Consider the following 6,947-nt stretch of genomic DNA (forward strand, 5'->3'; position numbering starts at 1 on the left):
ACCTGGAGGCTGTGAGGTGAAATGAGGTCATCCATGTCCACCGTTGAGTGCAGTGCCTGGCACTGGAAAGGGGCTGACCATCATTAGCCCTGGGCTGACTTCTTTCCCTAGCACAGGGCAGCAGGTGTGGAGGGACATGGCACATTCATGGCTTGACCACAGACAGGTGCAGCAGTGGGCTCCTGGGCGGGTCCCTGAACAAAAAAGTGACCTGGAATCTAGGACATGTATGTGACCACACCCGCCAGGCTGAGGGGCCTGAGATCCCCGCGTAGGCCGCGGGAAGCTGCGCTGTCTCTAGGCAGGAATGTGCATTTTTGAAAGGCTCTGTGGCCACTGTGTACAAGACAGATCTGAAGCAGGGAGAGGAACTGTCCACGGGGCCAGGTCTGTCCCTGGATTATGCAGATGGCACTTCAGCATCTGGGCAGGCAAGTTATGGAGCAGGGGAGCTGGGCTCAGTGGCAGATGCCCATAGTCCCAACAACTCAGGAGACTGAGGCAGGAGGAGCACTTGAGCCCAGACTGGGCAACAGAGTGAGACCCCCATCTTCTAATAAATAAAATATATTAAAAAAACAAATAAAGGAGAAGGGGAGTCTAACCTATTTTCCTATTTCCTAACCCTATTTTCACTATTTTTAGTGAGTAAACAACTTTAACACACATTAATTCTACTGTCAGGGAGAAAAAAAAAAAACTGCAAAGAGATTGCACAGTAGAAAATCTACCAATGGAGCTCTGTAGGTGGGAGTGATTCCAGCACAGGAAACAAAGTGTCTTATTTTCTGAGATCCTGACACATCTTCTCCCATTGACCCCTGGAGGCTCCTTCTTCAGCTTGTGCATTAATTAGGGCTCTTCATGCTGCAAGTAGCAAAAGAAACAAATAAAACCTCAGCTCCAGCCAGCTTAAACAGAGATGGAAAATGATTAATTTGCAAAACTGAAAAGCCTAGAGTTAGGGCTGGTTTCAGGCGAAGTTTGATCTGGTGACTCCATGTCACCTTGGGCTCTTTTCTCTCTGCCCTGTTGTATACAATTCAGGCTTCATCCTTAGGCCTCCCTTTGTGGAAAGAACCTCTGGCAACTCCAGGCTATTCTCAAAATGACAGAGGCTGCATGGGGGCCTGACTTCACATCTTGACTTTCCTCTTTCTAAGATAAGGGGGGGTTTCTCTTCTGGTGGAGGATTCCCTTTTTCCCAGAACAGCCCCCCCCCCTTTTCTCCCCTCACTCCCACCCACATCTTTTCATTTCCCATTAGCTCTGAGGGTCACATAGCCATCTCTATGTGACCAGGCATGGCTTAGCCTGTCTTAGCCCTGTCACCCTGTCTCAGCCACCTGGATGACCAGGAGCCCTGCAGTGTGGGATGTGCTCTGGGGTAACCCCAGCATCCCCTTCTCCTTGCATTCCTTTCCCTCCCCTTAGACTTCATATCTCCCTCACCCCCATCCTGTGGGGCTCCTCTGTGTGCAGGCTCCTCTCTGTGCCATCCTGGGCTTTTCTCTCCTATCTCGCCCTCTCCCATCTTCCTTGACCACCCATTTATTGGTGACTCCTGAATCCACGTCTCAGTCCAGTGGTGCTCCTGGGCCACAAAGTCAGATCCAACGCCTGCGGGACCTTCCACTCAGAGGTCCCACTGGGGTGTGAAACCCAACACTCTAAACCTCGGTTCATTCTCACGCCCAGCAACCACCCAGCTCCACAGCTGCTTCTCTTTATGCAGTGTCAGCATTACCACTGATTAGGGACCTGGCCACCCTTGACTCCTTCCTCTCCCCCTTGTCCCCAAATCTAATCAATCCCTAGGCCATGAGTCTCATTCCCATCCACTTCTTCCTTTCCTCACTATCCAGCCCCTATAAGGTCCTCAGCAAGTGTGGGTGGTTTCCATTTTTCTGTGGCCCTATTCCATGCTCTGCAGAGCCATCTCGCTGCCCCTCTGGCTGCCACAGTGGCCTTGCCCTGTGGGCAGACTTCATATTCTCATCACTGCAGCGCTGAGGAGAGCCCAGGACCAGGGTGCTTCAGGGCTTCCTCAGAAACCTGGAGCATAACAAACGAAGGAATGAATTCTTGCTGGGAACTGATCATCTCTGAGAGCCTGGGGAGACCAGAGGGGCCTCTGGCAACCCGTGCTGGCCTCCGGGAGTGTCCCCTGCCTCATTCAAACTCCCTGGCAGGGGTGTAGGGAGGCTGCTGGTGTGAGACCGCAGGGAGAGGAAAGAATTCTCCCACCCCATGAAGCCCTGGATCCTGGGTTCCCTGCGATCCGCTTTCCTTTAAGCCCGAGCATGCGGCCCACCTTCCACAAGAGCAGCTAAATGTTGAATCGCTCCACTTTTTGTCAACTAGTACATTGCCACAGGGGCTCTGGGAACAGAGTGTGCTTGTTCTTGCCCACCCCGTCACGGGCGGTAGGCATGTGGGTTAATGGCACCTAGGATTTTATCTGCAGCAAAGATGCTAAAATGTGCATCAGGGAGAGGAAAATGTGCCCCTGTGAAAGGAGTCTTAAAAGCTCACAAGCTTCATCCACCTTCTACAATTTGGTGGAGACAGCAAATTGGTGGCAAATATAGGAATATGGTTGTGTGCTCTGGTTTCCTCCAAGAGGTTTTTGTAGTTTTGTTGGCTCGGTCTTGCCACTCTCCTGTTAAATAAGAGCCTCCTTCAGTCTTTGATAGGCTTAGAAATAAGGAGAAGGAAGATGAGAACTTGGTTTTGTGGTGTTCCTGCTTGGCTCACTTGTGCAGGACACCTCATAAGCATTGTCTTATTTAAGTCTCATGGAAACCCTGACAACAAGCATTCTTACCACCCCCATTTTTACAGATGAAAAGACAAAAGCTCAGAGAAGTCCCCTGACTTTGCCTGAGGTTGAATGGTTGGTGAGTGGCAAAATTGGGACCTGAATGCAAATCTGTTTCCCAAATCCCTGGAGGACACAAGACTGAGGACACAATCATGGTCACATCCAAGACCTTAGCAACTCTTGGGAGAGATCTCAGTGCCCAGGGGCCTGGAGCCTATCACACTACTTTTGACTCTGGTTCCCAAGGAGAAGCCTGAGTAGTAAACCTCACAGAACCCCTCTGTCTTCCAAATGGCAGGAATTTGAACTGCATATATCATGGTAAACTTTGTCAGATGTCTCTCTACGTGCTCCGCTTTACGTTATGCCCAATGGAACTATTTTTTTTTTTAAAGAAAGTTACCAAGAAGAAAACCAAAAGTGAACCATAATATCACTGGTCAGATAAACGTGTCAACAATTAAAAATCTAAAAGCATAATTAAAAATTCAAAAAACAGAGAAGTTTTAAAAATTAAATACCATTTCTCTCAAAGGCTTCTTTGCTAATATTTTCTTACAATTCCTTTCAGTAAAAAGGAACAGGTATGATCCTGTATGTATGACTCTCTTTTATTTTTCACACAAATGCAGTCATAGCCCCTTCGGTGTTCTGCAGCTTATTCTTCTTCACTCAGACACACTAGAGAGAAACCCACCTTTCTTTTCCTAATTGCTATGTGTTCAAATTTTTTGCTCATTAAAAAAAGAAAAATGTGCCCTGGGGTCTTTTTCTTATTAAACTCTTTATAAATCAATCAGTTTTTTCTTCAACTTTGTGTGTTGTAAATCTATTTACCTTGTTTTTCACTTCCATAACTTCAAGTGACAGCATTTCTTCTTTCTAGTATATTAGTCTGTTTTATGTTACTATAACAGAATACCTGATGCATGATACTTTATCAAGAAAAGAGGTTTATTTAGCTTACAATTTTGGAGGCTAAAAGACCAGGACTGGGTGGATCGATCTGCTTAGCCTATAGCAAGGGCTTCCCTTAATGTACCACAGTATGGCGTATAAGCAGGAAGGGCAATGACCATGCAGAAAGGGGCAAACACATGGGGTGGCCTTGCTTTATAACACCCTGTTCTTGTGGTTCTAATCTAGTCTCAAGAAAATTAGAACTCCTACAAGACAGCATCAGTCCCTGCTGAGGTGGTGCCCCTTGTCCTAACCACCTTCATCCGGGTCCTACCTTTCAAAGTCCCACCACCTCAACACTGTCACACTGAGGCCAAGCTTCCAGCTCACCTTTGGGGACTCCCTCAAACCACAGCAGGTGACCTCACAAGGACCACAGAGAAGGGAAAGGGGGCTGTATTAGCTTCCTACTGCTGCCGTATCAATCACCACAAACCTCAGAGCTTTAAACAGCTCAGATTGATTGTCTTACAACTCAGGAGGTCTGAAATCTCAAATGGGTCAGGGCTGAGAGCCTTCTCCGGGCTCTGGAGAACCCTTTCTCAGCCTCTAATGCCAACCATCTTCAATATGTCTCTGACCTCAATGTCTGTTCTTACGCGTTGTCTGAGGCTCCTGACCTCCTCTTGCGAGGACCTGTGATGACACTGGCCCACTCAGGTAACCCAGGACCATCTCCCCATCCCATCATCCTTAATTTAATCACAGCAGCAAAGACCCTTCTGTAAAGTAACACAGTCACCGATTCCATGGATTAGGACAGGGACATCTTTGGGAAGCCATGATTCAGGGAAGAAGAGGAGGAGGGCCAGGGGAGGGCAATAATTTGCTCCCAAGTGGAGCTGCCCCCTCACCTCTGTAGTTCTGGAACTTTCTATACTCAGTGTGACCTAATCTTCCTAAACCTGACATCCTTGCTCTGCCAGGGCTATCTCACCACCAGATTCAGTTCTTATTCACCTCCCCCCACCCCCACAGCTTGGGGCAATTTATGGGAATCCAGGACCTGTGCCAAGAGATTCCCACTCCCAGCTGGGTCTCACCCGCTGGCTAGGATAGAGCTCCTGCAAGCCAGTGGCCAAGCTTGGTTGTGGTTGTGGTTGTTACATCACACAACATGCCTGGCACAGCATTTTATAAGAGAGAAAAGGGAGGAGGCAAAGAGGAGGGAGGCGCTGCTCCCCCAGCCCCAGCCCTGGCACAGGCCTGTAGGAGATCCCCCTTCCCCCTCAGGCCCCAGCCCTGCCCCTCCCCCAGCTCAGGTGACCTCCTTCCCCTGGGTGATGAGACACTGCCCACAGGCAGGTGTTCAAGCAAAGTCTGTGGGACAATCATGCCCTGGTTGCCACTGAGCCACCAGTGCCCTATTTTCTATTTAGTAGAACCTGGAACCAGGAGAGGGGTAAAGTCCAGCCTCTTGGAATTCTGCTGGGAGGGGAAAGTGAGGGAGGTGAGGGCAGCTCATATAGAGTGGTGAGGGGCTCAGCTACTGGGTCTTATTCAGAAGGCAGGGGGATGGCCTGGATGACTCTCAAGATCCCTACCATCTCTGTTCATTACCACGCTGTCCCCAACCTTGTAAATCTCCAGTTTCTTTGAATCCTTCAGCCTTAAAGCCTCCCAGAGTAGTTGGCCATGGATTTTGATTATAAAAACAGCACATACTTCTTATTACTAAACAAACAAACAAACAAACAAACAAAAACATTCAGAAAAGCATAAATCAGCAGGAAGATATGATACCCAGCGGTGTGGCAGCACACACCTGTAATTCCATTGGCTCAGGAAACTGAGGTAGGAGGATTATAGTCAAGGCCAGCCTCAGCAATTTAGCAAGGCCCTAAGCAACTTAGTGAGACCTTGTCTCTAAATAAAAAATAAAAAGGACTCTGGATGTGGCTCAATGATTAAGTACCCCTGGGTTTAATCCCTGGTACCAAAATACATATATGTATTTAAAGCCCACGATCCAGATGCCTAGAGAGAACCATGGTTAATATATTAGCCTATTTCCTTCTAGTCATTTTATTTATCTATTTGTTTATTTATCTTGCAGTACTGGGGCTAGAACCAGGGCCTTGCTAGGCAAGTACTTATTACTGAGATACAGCCCTAGCCCTTTTTATTTATTTTTATTTATTTTTAATTTTAAGATAGGCTCTTGCTAAGCTGCCCAGCTGGCTTCTAGCTTGCCATCTACCTGTCTTGGCCTTCTGAACAGCTAGGGTTTTAGCTGTTTGCCATCTGGTTGGCTCTTCTAGTCTTTTTTCTATGCATGTATTTGTAAATTCTGGGACAGGGTTCTTCCTGGGCTCTCCCACTACCTCCAGGTGCTTTGTCCCCTGGGGCATGACTGCTTCCCACCCTCCGAGAGTGGCTCTTTGTGAGAGGGGCTGCTTCAGTACCGCCTCTCCCTGCAACCAGGGACAGCCTGCAGTTACTTGGACCTGAAGGAAGGTGTCAGACATTCTCCAGGTGTTTTAGAATTGGAGTCCCATCTGGTGGGCGGCAGGCAGAGGAGGTGGCTCCTAAGGTGTCGTGGATCTTCACAGGTCTCCTGTATTGGTCTCTTTGCCTTCTCTTCCCTCTTCCTGTGCCACCTCTGGATTTTTACCTTTTTCTTCCCCAGATGTCCAGCCTTCCCCCTTCTGGGAACCACCTCTGTTCCTGAAACTATGGAGAGACTCTTGAATCCCCCGTGGGTCTCCCACATCTACTAGTCTACGGGTTTCAATGGTCTCATCTTTCCTCCATCACTGCCAGTTGCTACAGAAGAGGGGCAAGGGGAAGAGGGGGTTCTTGGGAGCAGGGCTGGAAAGTCTTCCCCTTAAACTCTAAAGAGTGCATCTAAAATAAGATATAGCTCACTATCCAAAGACTAATGTCTCCCAGGAAAAAAACAAAACTGTGTGACCCACATAAGACATTAATATTCCTCCTATTAACTATATGCATAATTCTATTTCCTATGAGCAAATACTCTGACCTTATTAGCCCAAGAGAACATTTACTTCCTCTCTCTGTCCAAGGCTGGATGACAAGACATCCTTCATTAACTTGACAAAAAAGCATATTGCACTCAAGTTGCCAAACCTTTTAATCGAAATAGGAGCGGGTGAGGGATAGCAGAGAGGGCAGGGTGAGAAGTCTCATTTCACTCAAT

Source organism: Marmota monax, unplaced genomic scaffold, assembly GCF_021218885.2.
Source record: "Marmota monax isolate L192 unplaced genomic scaffold, Marmota_monax_Labrador192_F-V1.1 WCK01_AAM20220418_F8-fsc00078, whole genome shotgun sequence".
Lineage (NCBI taxonomy): Eukaryota > Metazoa > Chordata > Mammalia > Rodentia > Sciuridae > Marmota > Marmota monax.